Source organism: Oenanthe melanoleuca, chromosome 5 (genome assembly GCF_029582105.1).
Source record: "Oenanthe melanoleuca isolate GR-GAL-2019-014 chromosome 5, OMel1.0, whole genome shotgun sequence".
In the NCBI taxonomy this organism is placed as follows: Eukaryota; Metazoa; Chordata; class Aves; order Passeriformes; family Muscicapidae; genus Oenanthe; species Oenanthe melanoleuca.
In genome coordinates, this window is record NC_079339.1 from 49,983,574 (window position 1) to 50,006,497 (window position 22,924).

General features: G+C 42.0%; 1 long non-coding RNA gene across 16 annotated transcripts in view; it reads right to left on the reverse strand.

The window, feature by feature from the left end:
- The window catches only part of LOC130254448 (uncharacterized), a 235,096-nt gene extending 212,383 nt beyond the window's left edge, over nucleotides 1–22,713 (reverse strand). For 8 of the 16 annotated variants that reach the window (XR_008840729.1, XR_008840734.1, XR_008840733.1 and 5 more), the window contains exon 1: nucleotides 22,250–22,711. This is a non-coding gene — a long non-coding RNA (uncharacterized LOC130254448). Of the gene's footprint in view, nucleotides 1–22,249 lie in introns of all 16 variants that reach the window. The other 8 variants (XR_008840721.1, XR_008840724.1, XR_008840720.1 and 5 more) reach the window with 5 other exon arrangements.
- Between the last annotated feature and the right edge of the window lie 211 nt (nucleotides 22,714–22,924).

Here is a 22,924-nt window from a genome sequence, read left to right on the forward strand (position 1 = left end):
ATAAGAACAATAGCCTGAAAGGCCTGAAGGATCCCAGTTTTCTTGCTAAAATGTTTCAGACAAGCTTCTGCAAAACATCTCTCTGTTTTAGAACATTTCTACCCTACAGATTCTGTTTTCCAGACAACCCATTCCTGCATTCCATGCAAACCCAAACACCCACTGACATCATTGGGCAATGCATTGGCATCAGGAACACTGGACTAAGCCAAGAGAGGTTGTGGGTAGCCAAAACTGTGTTGGAAACAGTTTGTCCCAGTTTGGTAAAACCAACTTTTGAAATCACAGCTGGTTCAGAAATTGTGACCTTCCCAGGGTCCTGGCAGACCCCACTCCCTGCCATGCTCAGTGCAGATGACAGCACTTCTCACCTCCTCAACCCTCACAAGCTTGGACCCAGAAATCCCTTTTCCTACCCTTTTGGAAGCAGCTAATCCACCTTCCTGGCCCAGCCCCATTCCCTTACCCCTGGCCCACTCCCGGAACCAATTCATATGCAATGGGCTACACATCCTGCTGGTGAAGAAGGGCTGGGAGGGACTGTCTCAAAAAGATTTAAAATCTTATTAATTAATACAATATGAACTTCAAAGTCCTACTGGGGAGCACTATTTGTGTAATGGCAAGAAAGAAAAACAAATGTATCTTGAATCCTGACACAACTAAAGGCAGCGGAGAGAAACACCCAGGGAACCAAGATTTCAATCAGCAGTTGATTTGAGACTTATTCTTGTAGTGGATGGAAGGAATCTGCCTGAGAGAAGCATAGAAAAGGAAACTCTGGATTGAAAGAAAACAGAGATCACAAAGGCAAAGTGCAAGGGTTGAGAAAAAGCCAGAGTGAATTACAACAAAAGCAGCTAAAACAAACTAACAAAACCATGTTAGTTAAAATGGAAAAAAAAGCTTTGTTGGTATTAGCTCAATAGGCTTCCTGTAAAGACTCAATGGGTCCTTAATTTTCTGTTATTAATACTGTGCTTGAAGAACCTTAATCATCTTTTTACAACCCAGACATATGACCACCATATAACCCCAGGCATATAAAGAGTAGGAACACTGCAGATTCAGGACTAACTCTGCTCTCAAACTGGCAAACTAGTTTTGGCCACTAGTTTACAGGAGAAGGAGCAAATCTAGCTCTTGGCATGAAAATGTCTTATACACATAATCAGGGCCAGTTGCTCCCATGCAGCTGTCAAAAACTTGGGAAGGTTAACCAACTCTCTTGTCCGGAGCATTTCTGAAAAAAAACAGTTCTTGGATTTAACAGGTCTATTTAATATCCAGCTATTTACTGCTGAAGATTGTTGATGTGTGACTCCTGTGACAAAACCTGAGGAAAACACAGAATCTCAAACACAAAACTCTGTTGAGTAAATCCCTTACATGTAGGGGATCACTCTAAAGCAAAAATCCTTTCCTTTTCTATATTAGAAAAGAGTTGGCAGATCAGTATTATACTGTAAACTTGGCTTCTCCCTACCCTGTACAGCACTGCACAAGTCTTTCCACTATAGCACACTCCTACCCAGTGAAGTAGGAAGATAGAAACATGATTATTATTTTCTTTACTTTTCAGGCTATGACAGTATACAGGGAGAAAAGAGAAGAAGACAGGGCAATGTCAGTATGACTAAGATCTTTGAAAAGGTCAGTTAGAGTTCTGAATATTCTTTCTGCAAAACTGCCACCAAAATACAAGGACCAATTCTTGGTAATACTTGTTTTCCCAGACAGCATATCACTAGTACAAACTCTGTCAGACTTCCTGCCAGTCTCCTCAGATTTTGGATGATGTTCAGAGATTGAACCCTCTGGATTATAAATATCCACAGGAAGAAATCCCATTTTGCAGTTTTCCTCCTATTTGCCTTCTCTGCAATTAAACATCATCTTTAGTCTCTTCTCTGCCTCCAGCAGAACACTGGTTTTCCTGCTTCAGTAGAGCCAGTGTTCAGATGTTCCAAAGAAAGAAGCTAAGAGCTCTAAAACCCCTCCAAATTTCTCTATTGTACTGTTTGACAGACAAGGAAAACAGCTTTTGACACTATGGGTGTTTTTCATTATGATGGGGAGAAAAGACCTGAAACTACATTTCCCAACAGGCATGACAAATTGATTTTGATGGTGCAGAAGACTGTCAATAGTTGGCCACAACATTATTGTACTCATGTCATAATAATCATTATTACAAGTGGATCAAATACAAATCACCTGAAAACTGACTAAATAAAAAACCTTCACACCTCAAAAGCCAAATCAAAATCAGCAGAAGTACTACCATATTCCAGCAGCCTTGCTTTCTATGAATACATTTTATGCTTAATATTCCATTTCCAGAATTATTTTTTACTTAGTTGCTACATTCACTTGCAACTGGAGAATGGGAAACAATCCTTCAAGCCTTCTTAAAGCCAAAAACCAATTGTGCAGCTTTGCTTTAAACATTATATTTGGCTTTGGAGAGGAAAAAAATCAAAATACCACAGTGTTTTCTTCAATTTTTTCATTAAATTCACAGAATTTCTAGAAACATGCAAGCACATATCAAAACTTTAAATCACAAAGTTCCATCTTGGGATCTGGAAGAGTCTGCAGTTAATATTCACTACAATTAGAATTCCTTATTGTGCACTGGAATCTGTGTTTAATGGCATCAGAACACGGTTCAGTTAGAAAGAACTTTTTACATAGACTGAGGCAAAATTTTCATGAAGTATTTGGTAGTCAGAGGAAAATGTTTTTTGAATTAAGCAATATATAGAAAATTTCCCAACCTTCTTTGACAGAAGATGAAATTCACCTTGTGCATCCTTGACCAAATCCGAAGTAAATCGGTTGATACCAGTGGAATGAAACTGATGTCAAAACACTTGGGGCAGTTCTACCTCTTTTGAAATTAGTTGCAAAACTCCCAATGACTTCAGCTCCCATACATGAAGCTCACAGGCACAGTGCTGCTCTAGGTTGGCCTACTAACCTTTGTGACTTTACACATGCTACGCTTCCCCTTCCAGTCTCTGAGGAAAACCCTCTGTGCTGTGGAAGGTTCCTGGCCTAAGGTATCTTTTCCTTTGTTTACTGTCTGGCTGCATAGATGTCTGGCACAGATTTCAAAGTACAGTAGCTCAAAAATATGCTCTGTGCATATGTGCATAAACCCTGTAGTGGATTGCATCACACATCCTGCATCTGAAACTAAAAACCTTTACCTGGTCCTCGCTGCTATTTGTGGTTTACAAAGCAGGTAATAAAAAGCAGCTGTATCAGTAACACACCTCAGTAGTTTAACATCACTGATTAAAGTGGATTTATTCCAGAATGACCTCAAGTAAATGAGTTCATTATATTTTTCTTTATGTGTGCAAGAAAAAAAAATCCAAAATACTCTGAATTCAGCACTGTTCACCTAATCCAGTTTCCATCTGTGCCAACATTCACAGTACATACAAGAAATTCTATACTGTACAGTTACTGAACTGCATTTCATACAGTTTTGCAAAGCTTGGCACAGTCAAATGCTCCAAATAAATTCAAAAGCCCATTAAAAAGTACCAACAAAACAAGTCCCTCAGATCAATAAGAAATCTGTTCTATGAGCTTCCAAGGAGGTTGCTTAATGTACTGGAGTAGATTGCACTCTTGCTGAAGTCAAAAATTTAAGCAATATTTAGTTTACATAACCTAGTGATAGAGAATCAGAATTAAACTGCCCAAATGAATGAAGGCAGCAATGGGAAAACAGCAAGTTGGATTCCAGCTCACCTTTATATATCCTTTTATATATCCTTTTATATATATGACATAAATATATAATTTTATCTCTATGCCCAGCTTCAGTGGCTCCTGCCACTACTGTCCTGGGTTCAGCTGGGATAGAGTTAATTTTCTTCCTGGCAGCTGGTGCAGTGCTGTTTACATTCAGTATAAGAATTATGTTGGTAACACAGATATTTAGCTGTTACTGATTAGTGCCCACCTGAAGTTGAGGACTTGTCAGTTTCCCATGCTCTGCCAGTGAGGATGTGCACAAGAAGCTGGGAGAGGCATGACCAGGACAGATGAAGCAAACTGGTAAAAGGGATATTCCATAGCATAGAAGGTTATGCCCAGCATATAAACCAGGGGAGCTGGCAGGAAGGGCAGGGCACTGCTACAGGATGGGCTGGGTATCAGTAAGTGGGTGGTGAGAAACTGTATTGTGCATCTCTTGTTTCTTTTGGATTTTATTCCCCTCCCTGTCATCTTCATTATTATTATTAACTTTGTTGTTGTTGTTGTTATTAAAACGTTCTTTTCTCAACCCATGGCTTTTACCTTTTTCCAATTTCTCCATCCCACCAGAGTGAGGGGGAAATTAATAAGGGGGAAGTTAGTGAGGGGAAAGTCAGGTCCATGACACTTAGTTGCCAGCTGAGATTAAACCACAACAACTGCAAAAAGGATTTTTTTTTCCCCTTTTCTTATTTAATTGTTGATTTTGTACTCCAGCCTACCATTGCTTACCTACCAGCCTTTCTAAAAAGGCAGCCATGGCACAACAGCAGTACTGGAGTCACAGTGAATCCTAAGTTGTGATAGACTCTTGGTACAGGTGTCTCTTCTCAGACCTTGAATTTCTCACACTTCATGGATCTTGTCAATTTAGACACAGTGAGAGGCGAGTTCTAGCCTTTTTATTCCAGGAAAAACAGGACAAACAGAGAAATTACAAGGTCCTGGGAGAATTAATCAACTCCTCCTTTACTCTGGACAGTATGTGCTGGCCTAACAGGAAAAATCTGACCAACAAGACTGAAATCTGGCTTTTACCCACTCCTACTGAAAGCAAAACTATTATGCAGTCTAAATAGATGAATAAATTTCAAGTTAATTATTATTAACATCCTTGATCTTAAAGGACTACCACATCATGGGTTATTATTACTGTTATTCAAAGGCAAAAATCTGGTAACTTTTACAGAATAGCTGGGGTTGGGAGGGACCTCTAGAGATCATCTAGTCCATCCCCACTGCTAAAGCACCTATGGCAGGTTGCACAGAACCATGTCCAGGCAAATTTTCAATACCTCCAGAGAAGGAGACTCCACAACTGCTTTGGGCAGCCTGTTTCAGTGGTCTGTCACCCACACAGCAAAGCTTTCCTTATACTCAGAGGGAGCTCCCTGGGTTCCAGTTTTTGCCACTGGGTATTAGTGAAAAGTTGGCCCCATTCTCTTGGCATCCACACTTAAGATATCTGTATGCACTAAGATCCCCTTGTCTCTTCCCAAGGCTGAACAGGCTCACTCAGCTTTCCTCACAGAGATGCTCCAGAGTCCCTCATCATCTTTATTGCCTTCTGCTGGACCCATGCCAGCAGTTCCTTGTCTTTGTTGAACAGAGGAGCCCAGAACTGGACACAGAACTCCATGTGCGCCCTCACCAGGACCAAGCAGAGGGGCAGGATCACCTCCCTTGACCTGCTTGCAATGCTGTCCCTAATGAACCCCAGGACACCATTGGCCTTCCTGGCCCCCAGGGCACACTGCTGGCTCATGGACACCTTGTTGTCCACCAAGAGCCCCAGGTCCTTGTCTTCAGAGCTATTCCCAGCAGTTCAGTTGTTCCTCCCCAGCAGCAGACCCTGCATTTGTCTTTATTGAACTTCACCAGGTTCCTCTCCACAAAACTCTCCAGCCTGTCCAGGTGTTGCTGGATGGCAGCACAGCTCTCTGGGGTACCAGCCACTCTCCCCAGGTTTGTACCACCAGCAAACCTGCTGAGGCTGCACTCTGTCCCTTCACCAGGGCACTGATGAATAAGATGAATGAGACCCAGTGCTGGTCCCTGGGTAACACCACAGGCTACAGGCCTTCAGCTGCACTCTGTGCTGCTGATCACAAAACTCTGAGCTCTGACACAGATTCAGTTCTCAACTGCCCACTGCCCGCTCATTCAGCCACACTTCCTGAATTTGTCCATGAAGATGTCAGGCAAACAATGTTAAAAGCTTTGCTGAAGTCAAGGTAGACAACACCCACCATTTTTCTCTCATCTACCCACCTAATGAGTCCATCCTAGAAGCCTATCAGATTGATCAAGCATGATTTCCCCTTGGTGAATCCATGCTGACTACACCTGATAACTTTATGTGCTCTCACATGCTTAGAGATGACATCTAGAATGAGTTGTTCCATCCCCTCTCCAGTGATGGAGGTGAGGCTGACTGGCCATAGTTTCTAGATCCTCTTTCTTGCCATTTTTGAAGACTGGAGTGGCATTGGCTTTTTTCCAGTCCTCACGTTTCTCCTGTGCTCCATGCCTTTGGAGAGTGGCCTGATCCAAGGCACCTCTTCTATTCTCCATCACCATGGAGAGTGCTTTAGCAAGAACATCTGGCAGCTCTCTCAGCACTGGTGGGTGCATCCCATTGGGGTCCCTGGATTTGCAGGTGTCACATTTGCCTAAATGATCTCTAACCTGATCCAGCTCAACCAAGGAAAGTCTTCCTTGCTCCAGACTTTCTCTCTTGCCTCCATGATCTGGGTTTCCTGAGAGCTGGCCTCAGCAGCAAAGACTGAAGCAAACAAGACATTCAGTAACTCCACATACTCTGTATCCTTCATGACCACAGCACCCACCCCATTCAGCAGCAGGCCCACATTTTCCCTAGTGTTCCTTTTGCTACTGATGACTTGAAGCAGTTCTTCTTATTGTCCTTGACATCCCTTGCCAGATTTGATTCCAAATGGACCTTTCTATAATCTCTACTATACATCTGAAATTGGACAGAAGCACAGTACATGTCTGTGAGTGGACAAGCATGGATTTCTGCAGGTAAAAGGGTTAAGCATGTTCTTTTTCCCATTTTTCTTGATCAGCTGATCTAGAGAGGAGCTCTAAAGCCTGCAGTCCAAATCTGGCTCCAAAACATTGCCAGCTTGCCCTCGCTGCTTGGCAAGAAACAGCAAAATTGTGTTAACAGTTTCTTTCAAGAATACATGTTAGTAAGTGCCAAATGACAGTTGTAATGACCCTGATGCATTTCTCTCCTTAGGGCTTTTTTGTTTAGAAGCTGGTTGCCGCCCACGAAGAAAAAGATCATTCTTTGTTATGAACTCTCCCATCACCCTGAGCTTTCTCCACTGCCACCAGCACTATACCTAGTGAGAGTAAAGAAACCACCTCCTATATAAAAAACAGCTACTCCCACCTGGGATTATAAACACCAGAGCACACATTTAAGGCCTGCTAAAATCCAAAGAGTCTTTCCATCAATTTTAACAGGCTCTTGGTCAGGTCTTGAGAGTCTATTTTTATGAAATCACTCATTTCTTCCCTTGTTTATGTAAAGAGCCTTTTTTCTAAATCCATGCAGAAAGGCTCTATTTGGACTTGTAACAGGGCAATGGTTTAATCATAAGTTAAATTAAGAAGTGTCACTGTCTGCAGCCAAAAGAAAGAAGCTAAGTCTGACACAGCACCTGTGCATTGCTTCTCTGGCTCAGCATTGACCTTGGTTGACAGGAACATGTGCCTGAAAAATGCACCCAAGGGGAAACTCATCACAACATGAACAATCACAGTAGAATGATAAACACCCACACTGCACAAGAAAGCTGCCAAATGCTCACAGCAGCCAGGACTCCAAGTGCATCTGGAAGGAAGTGCACCAAAAGAACATGTGTGTATGCACAAGCATGTACATTTGTGTTTGCACACACTCTCTTGCCCCACTTTGTGCCTAGAGCCCCAAGTCTCACTATTCATGTGTAAAAATACCTTTCTGCTCCCTTGTAACAGAGACAACTAAAATTACCAGATTCCCTACATGCAATCACAACAGGTTGTCATGTCTTGCAGTGATTTAATCATACTGATCCATTCACATACATTTTTCCCCTTAACAAGATAAGTGATGTGTTTAGCTTTGAGTAGCTTGACTTTCCTTTTAATAATTTATGATTACATGCTCCCACAAGATCATCAAAGCTGTGAGAAGGCCATAAAAACACATTCAGTAAGAAATTAGTCTGTGTTTCCTCTTAACTAATGGACAAAACAATGGGTTTTAAATGTTGCATGGATGATTTTCTTGCACATGTGGTCTTACGCAAGATTGCTGCTGTAAAAGTCTAAGGTTGGCAGACATCTTCAAGGAGGAACTGAAGAGCCAAAACAGCCTTTATGGGAGCAGAACTCAATGCATTCATGCAAAGATCACTTAAACCATGAAAGATCACATACATTCAGTGTTCACATGGTCAGAATAAGCCTTTCTGAAAGGGAAATGCAGAAATGGCCTGCTGTGCCAATGAAGACTGAAAACAATTCTTGCTTTCTTCTATCATCTTTCATTTAATATATTCGCTGTCTCCTGCCACATCCAACTATCCAAGAGTAAAGCAGGCAATAAAAGAAGTTGAAGGTGCTTAGTTCTTCAGCATGAGAAGTACATTTGCAGCAACACAAGCAAGATTGCAAGAAATCCATTTTCTGTACCTGTATGTCAATTACAGGAGATCTGTATCACTCTTCTAAGAAGGAGATTTGAGAAAGAGTTGCATCTCTGGTGAAGTGTATGGATATTCAGGACTTAAGCATAGGTGTAACTGCAATCTGCCTGTAAGAATGTCTGATAAACTTCAATTTGGAACACCAAATCTGACACCTTTTAGGTAGTTTTCACATTGCAAGTGCCAATTCTGCTTAAGATGTGTGAAATCTTTGATGTGGCTAGAAAAAGCTGTGGATCAGCTCAAGCAGCAGATCCTGCAGGATGCTGAGCCACTAAAGCCCCTTCACATTCACTGGTGGAGTGCATTCTTCCTGCTCTTGCCCACATGTGTGCATTGCAGCATTTAGTCCTGTAAATATGGGAAGAAACAGTGCATGGTTTTGTTTTTGTTTCAAAGAGTGTCTGTGCCTGCAGCCTTGCCAGAGCCAGATGCTGTAACTCTGCGTAGTGCTATTCTGCAAGATGGGCCAGAATCTTCCAGTCGCTGGGTGTGGTGGGTGCGAGGTCGCCTCATTAGCATTGTTTGAAGCTGCGTGGGTAGTTTCCATTGTGGTCTAGCAGCCATGCAGGACACACCCAAAGGAGCTGGGTAAACTGAGCGCAGGAATTAGCCCACGCTGAATTCCACGCTTCCACAGCTGGATTGCCACCCCTACTCCAGCAAGTTAGTTGAAAGCCGGGTAGGTACATCTCCAGAGAGAAGAGATGGGTGAAATATTGAAACAAGAGACCCTTCTTTCTGCAGCCTACAGCACAGGACATCACCCCCTGGTGCTGAAGAACAAAGTGTGAAGTGGCTCAGTTGAAATAAAGGTGAGTTTAGTAGTAGGAGGCAGATAGAGTGCCCCAAAGTGAAAACACCAAGCTTTCGTGGTTGCAGCCACCTAAGCTGGAAGTTCTGGAAACCCTGAACGTAAAAGGAGTAACTCGTCACTAAGGGTACAGAAAACATGGAAATCCCAGTATTTTCCAGACTTTCTGATTGCTGAGCAGTAAGAACAGATTGCCAGCTGGGAGCTTGGAAGCCCTGCAGCAGACTTCCAGTCAGCCCACAGAGCAGGGCTGCCAGAGCACCACTGATAGCACGTAGCTCTGCAACTTCTCTACAGAGCTGATAGTCAGAGTCACCTGTCAAATGCCATTTTAACTGAGAAGCTGCAGGAACCAGAGAGAGCATTTATTTCAGAAATAAAATGTTTGCTGTTTCCAGCAGGAAATTATCACAAAATTTCTGGTTGGCAGAAAAATTTCTTTTCACTTCCCAGATCAATTTTGACCAAAAACCTTAAAGAAAAAAAGGTTTCTCATGAACCAGAATTTCTCTTCTTCAGCCAATTTAAATCAGTAAGAAGTGAAAGGCAGAAAAGGAGGGAGGAGTACTGTTAACCAATATAAAACTTCTCGAGATTTTTATATTGCCAGACTGTTTTTGTGTAGTCAGAGATGCTGATACCAGAAGGAGCAACAGCAATTTCTTATCTTCACCTTTACATGAGCTGAAGTTACCAAGGCTTAACAAGTTACCACATGTCAGCTGAATCAGTCTTTGTACATTCTCAGCCCTTAAGTAGCACAAGACAATGTGCTTTAACAGAACCCTTTTTGTTACTGTCTAAAGCAAGTTTCATTGCCTTAAATATGCCTCAGTCTAAATGTATAAACACTTCTATTTTACCTATAGAATATCTCAATTTGGAAGGGACTGACCTCTCATTAATCTGCAGCCATTTGAATATATATAAGAAAAGAAGCATAATTGATTTGCAGCTTCATCACTTCACTGTGGTACTACAGTGCCATTAGGAGCACCAAGGGAGACCAAAGCTCCCAACTCCCTTATTTAAGGTCTCTTCCCAGGCCATTCTGTGATTCTACAATTCCCTTACACAATAAGCAGGAGCAACAGCTGTTACTCTATCAGTTACTGATTAACTGAGCTAATTAACTAATAATTAATTAATTACTAATTCTATTTACCCAACTGTTTCAGATCAAACTTATGTCTGAGTCTTATGAGAAATCTCTCCCAATCACAAAATGTGCTATGGATCACTATTTGAGCACATCACTCTTTTTTACATAAGGATGTACTGCAATGCCCAGTTTATAGATTCAAAGGGGAGCCATATTAAGTAATCTAAAAGTCATGCATCAAAGACCAAATCCAACAGAATTCTACATCCCTTTTACACACTAATATCTCCTCAGTGATCTCTCATTTGAGACTACAGCCTGTCTCAGTTTCCCAAGTTAGTTGTCAGGAGTGCTAGCTTATGATCACTGAAAATAATGACATTGCTCCTATTGCTATCAACTGTGGCTGTGCACATTTTAACAGGAACAGGCTCATTGAAAACAGAAATCTAAAAATACCACAATGCTCCCCTTATATTGCAAATAGAGCAGTAGATTAGTTAACAGCTAGAGGAACTATGTATTTATGTATGTATGTAATAATATAAATATGTACATTTAGAATATGTATGTTGTTGTAACAGGCTTAAGTTTTTCTTCTGTAGCCAGAAACAACATGCAGACCCATGAAATATTCTGAATCTGACTTCTGCTTTGTTTACTTTCTCAAGGTCTCTGTTAACTTATCTCTCAGTCCATAAGATTCCAAGTCTGTTAGAGGTTTCAAACTGCTACCATTTAAAGGTAACTGCAACCATTTCAAAGGGAAAAATAGGCTGCATCTATGGAAATTATTCTATTATTTTACCTTAAAATAGAGATGGGGAAAAAGGCACGTTTCAACACTGAGGTCAATATACAGGAGTACCAGCTGACCCTCCAACAGGACTGTCAAATGTAAGGATCAAATATCCCATAGCTTGCTGTGATTAAGGACATGCTCACTTCCCAGCATTTGCTGCAGTTCTGGCAAGTCGTGAGACAGCAGACTTTAAATCTGTAACATGACTGATAGAAGTGTTGTTTTTAAAGGTTGAAAATGTTTTAGCACTAAATATTAAGTCACTCAGAGATTAGAATATGTATGGGATCAATTTTTCACCACATTTCATCAGATTTTTATGCTGTGAAAAACAGTGGGGTTACTCTGGCATAAAACCAATGCAATGGAATGGAGACTCATACCTGTGGTCACTAACGTGGCCCAGTTGTATACACAAAAGGATATGGGGGAAAAATATTAAGAAAGGGTGTCAAAGCCCAAACATGTTCTAAAATGACTTTGCAGTGTGACACTAAGTAAAATCAACATTGTTTGTTGATAAATAATTTTGTAACATTTGTTGGAGATAGTCTATGAGTCTCACTTTTCACTCATCATTGGGACTCCAGAATTTATGTCCATATCAATTACTGAAAGTTGCACCATTTTGCCACCAGGATGGAGGTGAGCCTGCAGTAGGACAAACTGTGTGACACAGAGGTCACATGCCATGCAAAGCTGCAGATGGAAGCAGATTCCAGCAGAAAGCCTGACATCATTCTAGCTCTTAGGCTGTGCTGTCTCCATTTGGATTCTTTCTCAGACAGTTTCTTACAGAATCCAAGACTACCTTTTGAGTTTTGCCCTTGGTTTATGTTATGCTAATAATTACACTCATTTAATGTCAGAGAAGATCCATGAAGGCCAAGAGAAGACAGGCCAAGCAGTACAGAAGAAATTTCTGCGTTAGACAAAGCTGTGAGACACAAATCATGGAAGATGGCAGTCTGGAGAAAAACAGCCTGGCAAGTTGAAATGAAGGCCATAAAGTCATAGAATTATACAATCATTTGGGTTGGAAGGACCTTAAAGTTCACAGCCTTCAGTTAGAAAATGAATTTAAATCCACCAAAAATGAGAAGGTCCACATTGCTCTTTGCTCCTTTGGGTTTGTTTTCTTCAGTTTAGATCAGGTCTGCCTTTGAGCTCTTTCTGCCAAACTCTTGACAAGTTTAATTTTGAAAACTGACAACAACAAGGAAGCTTTTAACTGTTTTTATAATAATCTACTTCAACTCATTTTTATCTAGCTAGAGGCAGGGTTTAATCAATTACAGGTTCTTCCTCTAAAGAAGGCCTCAGCTCAACTTAACCACAGTTTACACTGTGGCCTACATTACTAAATTCCAATGGCATTTAACTTTTCAAGGTCTTTCTTTAGAGTGGTAACACTGAGTTTTACATGATACACAGACAAGGGTTTAGGAAATGCCAGATGGTTACTCCTGAAAGGATTTATTGATGGACTACACCACCACTAATGGAAAACTGAAGAGCACACTTAGCCAGAACATTGTCAGACGTTAGGATTTCTCACTACTCATCACACACACACAAACAAAGAAAAACCTCTTTCATGCTTACTGGGAAGCTCCTGGAAGAGCCCGATTCTGCATTCCCTGCAAACCCCCAAATTCCCTTGGATTTCACTAAAAACTTTGAGTTGCACAAGCATAATTCCCTCTCCAACTAGTAACTTCTGCCAGAGCCACAAAAGGCATGACTCTCCTACAACTGTTAGCCAAAAGATTTAGCCTTTTTGAGCTCAAATTGTCAAGCTATTCTCTAGCTCTGGTGTTCCAGGTTCAATTCCTGGTAATGATTAGGACAACATTACTTCACAGGGAACACAGAAGCCATCTCTAAGTACTTTAAAAATTCTTCATATAGAGGAACACCTTTAGTTTTATTTTAGTAGGCATAAATATATACCCACATGCTCTCTCAATATATGATTGGGGGGAAAAAAACTGATTGAAAGCTGATTTGTAAAAGGAGATGCAGATTAATAATAAATGGTTATATAACACAAAATGGCACATAATATTAGGAATCATTAACTGCAATAAAAACCAGATGTCGCTGAGTCTGTAACAACCCCACAAAATTCTACTTGTCTGTTACCTCTGGGGTTTTTCTTTTACATCTACACTTGCATGTTAAAACTTGCAATTTCCATGGCAAAAACGAGTCAATGAGCTTTTATGTGTGAGCTTATGAGGTTTGATAATTTTCTAAATTTGCCTAGCATGAAACACATAACAACTTCAAGAAGATGACTCAAAATAATCACATAATATTATCTGTGGATGTATTTACAGCTTATGTTTAGGAGGAAAAACACATTCGGCGAGAGAATGACATCTTTTCACGGATTTAAACAAAACACACCAAAAAATCAGAGTGGAATTAAGGCTTACAAGCAGGAAGATATACAGCAATAATTGCATAACAGCCTCCCTGATTTTTTGCACTGGCTCAAGGAAGCTCACTGTATGAGCACACACTCTGGTACACTGTAGCTAAACACAGAAACTGCTTAAAATCCCGACTCCGGAAAATTTTCTGAAAAAACTTAATTTGAAATTCTGCTGCAGTCAGTGGGACATGCTTATCCATATTTATATGCTTGGCAGCTGAGGACCCAAAAGATCTACAGCAGGTTCCTCTTTCCCCTTGCACATTGAGGTCCTTTCAAATCCCACCAACCATTTACAGAGCTCCAGCTCTCAGCTGAATAAAATGCTTACAATAATCTGGAGAGCACAGTCTAGACAACCCTCATCCTGAGAACATATTTGCTACCACAGGGCACCAAAAGTCTTCAAAAAATTGTAAAGAAGTAAAAAATTACCTTCCCTTTGGAAAGAATGAAGTCCTCTGCATGTGTTAACTTGGACTCACATGAACAATTGCTTTTTCCTCCACAAAATGTATTAAGGGCCTAATATTATACTGCATTCATATAGTGATCAAATTCTACAAAGAAATTATCAAATACCAACATGTAAACTGTTACAATCCTTGTTGGGAGCAGTAAAAGTTGATATGTTTACATGTTTAATCAAGATGAAAATTATAATCAAAAGCAATGGGATGACTTGGCTTCTGTCTTCATAGAGAAGAAAGTGCAAGCTCTTTTTCTTTTTGCAAAAAAAATAAAATTTACTGATTATATACAAATGTTAAGAAAGAGAAGTATAAACAAACAGAACCTGTTTCATCAAATTCTCTAACAGAGACACAAAAAGGGAATCCCAAGACGCTTTACATTAATAAGATGCACTATATGACAGGTAGTTAACCCTTTTAAAATCATAGAATCATAGAATGGCTTAGGTGGAAAGAACCCTAAAGAATATCCAGTTCCAGCCTCTCTGCATACCACTAGACCAGGGTGCTCAGGGCCCTATCCAGCCTGGCTTTGAACACTTCCAGGGATGAGGCACCCACAACTTCCTTCAGCAACCACTGTGTCACTATGCTCATAGAGAAGAAGTTGTTCCCAATATCTAATCTAAACCTGCCCTCTCTCAGTTTAAAGCCATTACCCCTTGTCCTATCATTGCAAAAAGTCCCTCTCCAGCTCTCTTTTCAGTCCCTTTAGGTACTGAAGGTATCTAAAAGTCCCCCCAGATCCTTTTTTTTCATCTTTTTTTTTTTTTTTTTTTTAATGAGTGATGCTGAAAACCATGAGACTGGCTTACCTCATTTCCCTGCATAGTACAATCTGTTTATTCTGCAATGGGAAAATCCCCCCCTTTTTTTTTTTTTTTTTTTTTTTTTTGTCAACTTCAAAGTTTATTTTGGTGCAAGATTCCCCTCAGATCCAGCAATGAGACCACCTGACCTGAGCTGGAGTGTGGTAATACACATCCACACTGCCCTTCCTCCTGCAGCATCTTTTGCAATGTGTGCTGTTCACACACCAAACACTATTTCACTGATAAACCCTTTATTGGGAAATTAGGTAAACTGGCCAACTATGTGTACCAATTAAAGGTAAAACTGATAAAAACTGGCTAAAGGAACACACAAGCAGGGGTTTCTAATAAGAGAGAAAGCCTGCTGGAGAGGAAAGAGCAGGGGAAAAGATAAAAATGGTCTCTGAAAATTAGAACAATTTAATTTGTGTCTGCACATATCATGTATTTACATCTCACCATGGTAATAACAGGATCCACCAAGAAACAGTATCATTGTTTGAGGAGAGACCCCAACAGAGAAAACTTGTTCAGGAAAGGTTTTCCCCAAGACTCCTACCAGAACCTGCAAGCAGTTTGCCGCCAGCTCCCTGGCAGAGCTCAGGCACTCACAAATTGAGATGACAGCTGGGCATGGTTTTATGGAGCCTAGCAAGGCCCACACAGTTGGGTGCCTACATCCCTCTGCAGACCTATCTGCCAGAGTTTTACTCCAGTTTACACAGGCCATCTGTGCAGCAGCCCCAGTGACAATGCGGCGCAGCACTGACTGAGCGGCGACGTCTCGCTCTCTGCAACCACCTCCTGCTCTAGGAGCCACTGGTTTGGGAGCAAAAACCCATGCAGGGCATTTCCCATGGAAAGCAGAGTTAAACACCCTGGGCACCAATCTGTAAGGCAGTGGGGGTCTGAGAGGCAGGGACAGATCTGGTACTGGTCAAGAGCCACAGCCTCAAGAGCATTTTGAAAAGCTTGCATATTGCACAGTTCCTTAGCTACTCCACACTGTGCTTCTGTACACTGCACTATAAAATCTCCCAGTGCAGTAGGTGGGCTGGCTATTTTTAAAGTGCCTTGGATGAGTTTAGGCTGATTATTATGCCTCTTTGATTCTCCTCCTTTTTGCAAAAGAGTCTGAGTTTTGCCTCAGAAATAAATACGTCTGGCAAAAGAAAACAAAGTCAGACTTTATTTAAAATTTACATATAAACCTAAGTCTAAGTACAAGGCAAATCATTTTGATAAGTGATTAATAAGTTAATAAAGATACTATTCATCAACCCACTGGAGTTGAACATTATAGTGATTTATAATTCTCTGGAATGTTTTTTACTGGTGTATTTATAACTGCTTACACCACATGGTCCTCACATGGCTTACCAGCTCTGCAGGATCTGTTTGTTATTTCAGAAAAGCATATTAATGAAATCTTAACATAAAATGAGTGACCAGAAAATAAAGTGACAGATATTATATTTTATAATCTATACATTAACTAAAAAATTTACCAGACCATTTTTTAAATAACTGCTAACATATTGAGCCAGCAGCAGTAATTCATACATATTAAATAAACAAGAAAGAAAAGGTTACAATGGAAAACTGTTCCGTTGCTGTAAAAGTGGAACCCAGTGAGCTCCAAAGCTCACAAGATGCTGCTGAATCTATTCTCAGGTTAAAGTATTTGAAGCTCAGCCTCAGGAAGTGTTTTAATTCAATTTAATTTAATAGCAAAGTGTATTATTAATTCTTCCTGGCAGGTTAGAGGAGAATGTTGTATGCACTCTCTGTGTCCTTGTCATGCAGCTGGCAGCAGTGCTGGAGTTTCCTAGGGCTCTGCAGGAGTAGCTAAGGAAGATCTCACCACTTCTCACTACAGCAGGCACTTGCTGTTCAGACTGCACTCCCAGTTGCTGCAACTGAAGGTTATGAACCCTTGCACTTCCACAAGTCCATTTCAAACAGATTTTCAGTGCCAGTAGTCTTGCACAAAAGCTTGTTTACAGATTCAGAAAATGAACAGAAAAATAATGCATTGCTCTCATGTCAAAATTTAACTGGATTTTAAACATTTTAGGATCCAAGGTCCTAAAATTCACATCCAAATATAGACGTAGACACATAAGGGATAATGTAATTTGAATACAAAGATAATTCCTAGAACATTGTTTGAGCTTTATTGACTCGTTAGAAAGACAAACTAAGCAGCCAGCTTATCCTGGAAAGCATGAGACCCTTTTTCACAAATGACTCTGATCTGTTTATTGGGACACAAGACTGGACTCTGCATATCTAAACAGCATGCACCCTCTGGGTCTGAACTTTGGTTACCTTCCTCCTTGTCTCTATTCTTTTGAGATCTAGCACTGGCTGTATTAGCACTTTTCCCTAGTTTCATCTAGGTGGCTTAATTTTGAACTGGAACAGAGCAGAGGAGACTTGCTTGCACAGCAACCCCCAGCCTTCAACCATACGGCAACAATTAACAGCAGCTTCTGTCACCACCTCTTTGCACTGAATAGATATCTCTGAGCAAACAGACCCTTGCACAGTAGCCCCAGGAGCCTCAGAGGCTGCAGAATCATCAGTAAGAAAAACCCACAGTCCAGAGTCTGACATGAGCTGTGTGGACTAACACAAAGTTACATCACAAGCCCAAATGAAGTTTGAACAAAGTGCAGCTACAGGCAACCCCTCTGTTCTGTTTCCAGATCAAATAATATCTTGTTTGTGTGTTTGAACACTTCTGTTTGTTGGTTTTGCATCTCTTTCTGAGACCCTCTTTGTCTGACCTGAGTGTACTCCCAAGAGTCCTATCTGGACCAGTAGATTTCTCACTGCAAGTGCTACATCAGCAGCTTAGCACATTGGAGAGCTTCTTTCTAAGTTCAAAATTGCCCTTGTACTCAGAGGTGTATTGCATGTACTTGAGAGCATCACAGGCACATCAGCTTTTCTCTCTGTGTTCCCAAGGATGAGGTTGCAGGGTACCATCTAAATCATCCCACTTGCAATGTAACTAGTCCAGCACTACTTGCCCTCTCTGCACACTGAGTACAGCCCTGACATGCAGTCACTGCAAACCTTTCTGCTGGTAGAGATAAAATGCTGACCCACAGTTCCATGGCTAGATAGGATCGTGCCCAGTCAAAACCTGGTATTTCTGCAGCACAAGTACACCCTGTGTGCTTATACCATGCTTGGACCATTTTGATATAGTTCTGGATCATTTTGCAAAGTTTTAAAGTCCTCCAGGACCACATAAAATCTCTGGAGAAATACAGAAAAAAGGCAGGAATGAGAGTTAGAAAAATTAAGAAATTATGAACAGTAGTCTGTGAACTTCATGAACCTATTACAGATATCCCAGATGCAAAATGCAGTATAGAGGTAAATTCCAGAACCCATTACTCACTCTACTTTTGCAACATGAGTAAGTCATGTGTGAAATAAGATACTGCTCTGCATGAGACATCCGTGGTTCAGTATAACCTGGACCACTCTGCTTGAGGGATTTTCTGTCCCAAAAGCAAAGGAGAAAATTAAGTGAAAAAGAAAGTAGAAAAATATGACAGTGTGAAAGGCAAACAATATCAGAAGGACAAAATATGAGTTGCAATTACATATATATACCCTGAACTCTGATTTCAGAGTAGATAGATACACATACCATGTTGTTGTCAGGCATTTGCCATGGGGTAGATTATTTTGTGGGACCTTCTGGAGGGAGGAGTGAGAAGGAATGGTCAGATATTATTTATCATCTTTAAAATTACTGGAATTTATTTCCAACTTTGCTCCAGCTGCAGCTTAGTTTTTTGTCCAAGATTCTAAGCATATCCTACCCAATGTGTGGGCTAGGCAGGCTTTAGAAATGGAAAAGAAACAAATTAGGAAATTGCCTCTTGCTTTTTCATTCTGTCTTTACTTTCTCAATCTTTCACCATTTCACAGAGTTCCAAGCTGTATCCCCACTGAGAAATGCAGGGCATGTTAAATAAGAAGTAGTTTGATTAAATAACAAACTCTGAACACAGCTGTTTGTCTGTGTCTGAACACAGTGGTTTGGTCTCCTTCTGCCTATCCCATCCTATCATCAGTCATTCTAATACAAGCCCCATATTTCCTATCTTCTCTGCTCTCCAAACACTCTCTTCTTTCCTTTTTCCTCTTTCACTTGCTTCTTTTCCTCCTGTATACATGAGGACCCACCTCCACACTACCATATGCAATCTCTCAATTAAAAGGTGACATTTTGTATCAAAGATAAAAAACTAAGATAGTGAGTAATGACCAAGGAGGTGAGACTTCAAGAACAATGTGCCAATGAAGCAAAAATGTCTATACTGGGCTAGTGTAATCTCTCTGTTGTGGCCTAATGACAAAAAAAAACCCTGAAACTGAAAGCACTGTTTGGAACCTAACCTGTTAAGTTCTCAAAATTTCCATCAATTAGTGGTTTGGGGATTTCCTGTGTGGCAGCTGGCACCCAGACTAGCATGCTTCATATCCATACATAAATTTCCTCAATTAATTTTTCATTACCCTCTCATTTTGTATTTGAGAGAAACAGTAATTAATTGCCATTTGAATCTTTTTACAGAACTAATACACAATGCTTCTTTTAGTACCCTGTATGACTGCTGACATACCACATCCAATCCATACAGCCATAAAGTTTTGTCTCACATCCAGTAGTCACAAGCTGGTATTATCTTCCACAATAAAGCCAAAACAGCTATCATTATATCACATCTATTTTCTAGCTTCAAGCAAGTGTATAAAGGCAGCTTTGGAAAATATTCTCAAAATACCTTTTCCAATTCATTACTCTGTAGTGGCAATGGTCATGTAGTACAAATTAATTTGTATGTTTTTGGATGTAAGCCTGACAGTGAATGCCAACCACTGATTTTTCCACAGCCCAGACTATACACATTCACAAATCATTCCAATACGTATAATAATGCTTTGTTAAATGGCAAGTCTTAAAAGAGGGTTAATGTTGCCTTAAGAAGATCAGATGAGCAAGGTAGTCCCTGTAGCAGTTTTAGCCTGCTTCTCAAAAACTACTGGACAACATGTGATGTATCTAAATGCAGAACAGTGCTTGTATTTGGAAACATGATTTTCAAGAAATTTCAAATTTTGTTGACAGTTTTTCAATAATTTGTGTAGTTTCTGCAGCTGCATATCATAAGGTTTTCAAAATGGGTTGATTCAGACACACCCAAGTATTCTTGTAGAACTCTGTTATTTACAAGCCACTCAGCTAAAATGGCAGTTATGATTTGGCTATATTCATTACTTTGTTTTCATTGTCTTCACATACTTTCACATGTCTTTGTCTCAATACTACTTGGCTCCCTAGCAACATGGAGAAACTTCAGATTTGCTCCTTCAAAGAATTCAAAGCCCCAACCCAGAGTCCCGCTGACCACAGTGAATTTTGGTTAAGGTTAAACAGGCAAGACACCATCAAGAGCAACAGCAAAATCTAAATCTGAATTAGAGGGATAATATGGTCTATCCCTGTAATTTTCTGCAACAGCAAAACCTTCACAGTGGCTGAAATTCTGACCTCACTAACAACACTGACTAACCCTCTCTGCAAGATTTCATTATTAAGGTTCCACTGGTACATGCACCTTACAAGTTAATTCACTTCTGCTGTTGTTTGTCATTTGAGAGCCAGATGCCTAGAAAATTATCAGAATGTTTACTCCTTAAAAATAAATATTGAAGACAGCTATGAGGGATGGAGAATCCTGAATATGTAAGCTCAAAAGCTTAAACAGTCAATTCCAATTTTTCATATATCTAACACAATTCTCTTAATGGTTGCATCATAATTTACTAACAGGGCATTTGTCTTATTCATTTCTTTTCTTTCCCTTTTCTCCCTTTTAAATCCACATCTGCAAATCAATGCAAACTTATTCAGTGATTACTCAAGAGAAAACTTCTATTTTGTACAGTGAACATTGTGCTTTAGGGACCTCTCTGAAAACTTTTAACAATGTTACACCCTTGGGCCTTTCTGTCCTCCAATTCCTAGCTTGAAAACTTGCATTCTCACTAGCTGTCCCTTTTTAAGTATGCTTTGGTAAAACAGCACTGAAGTGAAAAATGTTCATGGAGAACTTTGGTTTATTATTTTAAATTGCAAAGGTAGCCCTCTTGCCTCAATCCTGGCATCTTAAAGATTTTTTTATTATTATTATTTTTTTACATTTTGGCCAAAAATATCAATAAAATAAAATAATTCCCAGTTTCCTATGTTGCAGCCAACAAACTGATTACATTATACTGGATAACATCACCTCTCTGGAATTAGACTGCTAGCTAAGGTCTTATTATAGTAGTGAATTCACACTGCCATGGTTAGCAGTGTCAGCATTTCAATTATAATAGTCTCTTCCTCCTCCTCCTCCTCCTCCTCCTTCTCCTCTGCCTATCTTTTCTCGAAGGACTGAAATTTGGACTTAAAAATGAACTTAAGGTTGCAGGACTGACAGCCTAATCCATGTCACTAAATCCATGGCTTATCATTTTAGCGCATTTCTGACAAGTAGCTTTAGCGTATTTTTAAGTATAGGCCCGACTTCATGCCTTCATCCTATATCCAAAACTCGAGCATGTATGCAGAGTATGTAGCGCTCATTACTGTTACCCTTGTGGCTTGAGCTTTTTAATAAATGAGCTTTTAATAATCTCTTTATTCCACTGCTTTTAAAACTGTGCATCCAGCTACAGTCAGGACTGAAAGATGTGTGTTGCTACAGCTTTGCTTCAAAATTCTTTTTCAAAACAGGGATGTCATGCTATACAGTGTAAGGGATCTGAAAACTCCACCTGAGAGCTCTGAGAAAAAGTGGGAGACCTGCTGCAGGCTCGCCATGAAGACATCCGCCATACGTTTTTGCTGGGACGTGCCAGGAAGGCTCCATGGAAACCGCAGGCAGCTCAAACCCCGCTGCGTGCTTGCCGAACGGGGCAGAGCACGGCGGTGATGACACGGCCGCTGCCCGTCACTCGGACTGCGAGTCCCTGTCCCGGTCTGTGCCCGGCGTCCCCTCCCGCCCCGCGTCGGGGTCTGTGTTTGCCTTTGTCCGTGTGCGGGCGGGGCTGTGCCCTGGGCACACGGCGGAGCCCCTTGGGGACAGCGCTGGGCACACGGCCGGGGCTGCGCTCGGGGGTCGGCCCGGCCCGGCCCGGCCCGCCCGCCCGCTCCAGCCCTGGCTCCGGAGCGCAGCCCCGCCGGGCAGGCACGGCCACCCCCTCCCGGCCCCGACGGTCACTTACGTTGGGGCCGGTGCCGCCGGGAGCGCTGCCGGCCGCGGGACGGACCCCGGCCCGCCTCCGACGGGGGTGCCGGCCGGGAGGGGGGCGGCCTCCCGCTCGGTGTCGGAAGGGTGAATATTTGTCGGAAACCCGGGCGTTTATTCCACTTGGCAGAAGCGGAGGGGGTCGGGGAGGGGGCATGGGTGAGACGGGTGGTGCCCGGGGAAGGGGGCGAGGAGCGGGCCCGCGATGCGCCCGCTCGCCTGTCGGATCCGCTAGCCGGCGGCTGCCGCGGGCCGCCGTGAGTCACCCCCGGCCGCGGCAGCGTCAGCCTCGCCGCGGCGTTGGCAGCCAGACGAGCCGCGGCGCGGAGCCGCCGCTGTCCTCGGATGAACCCGGCGGGGCTGCCAGCGCCAGCCGAGTGCGCGCAAGGCGAGAGCCGAGGCTGTGCCGGCGCGGCGGCGTGCGACACCCCTGCGGCGGGGATGGAGGAGACGGGGCGGGGGGCGGGAGCGGGGGGGGGCAGCCCCTCGGCGGCCGGGCCGGAAAGGTAAGCGTGGGACAGGGAAGGTGCGGCGGGGGCTCGGTCACGCAAAGGGCACGGTGCGGGGGGAGGCGCTGCCCCCAGGGCCGCCGGTCCCCGAGGACGTGGCTGTGGCGGCCCAGGGTGCGGGGAGGAGGCTGAGGGGGGCGTGG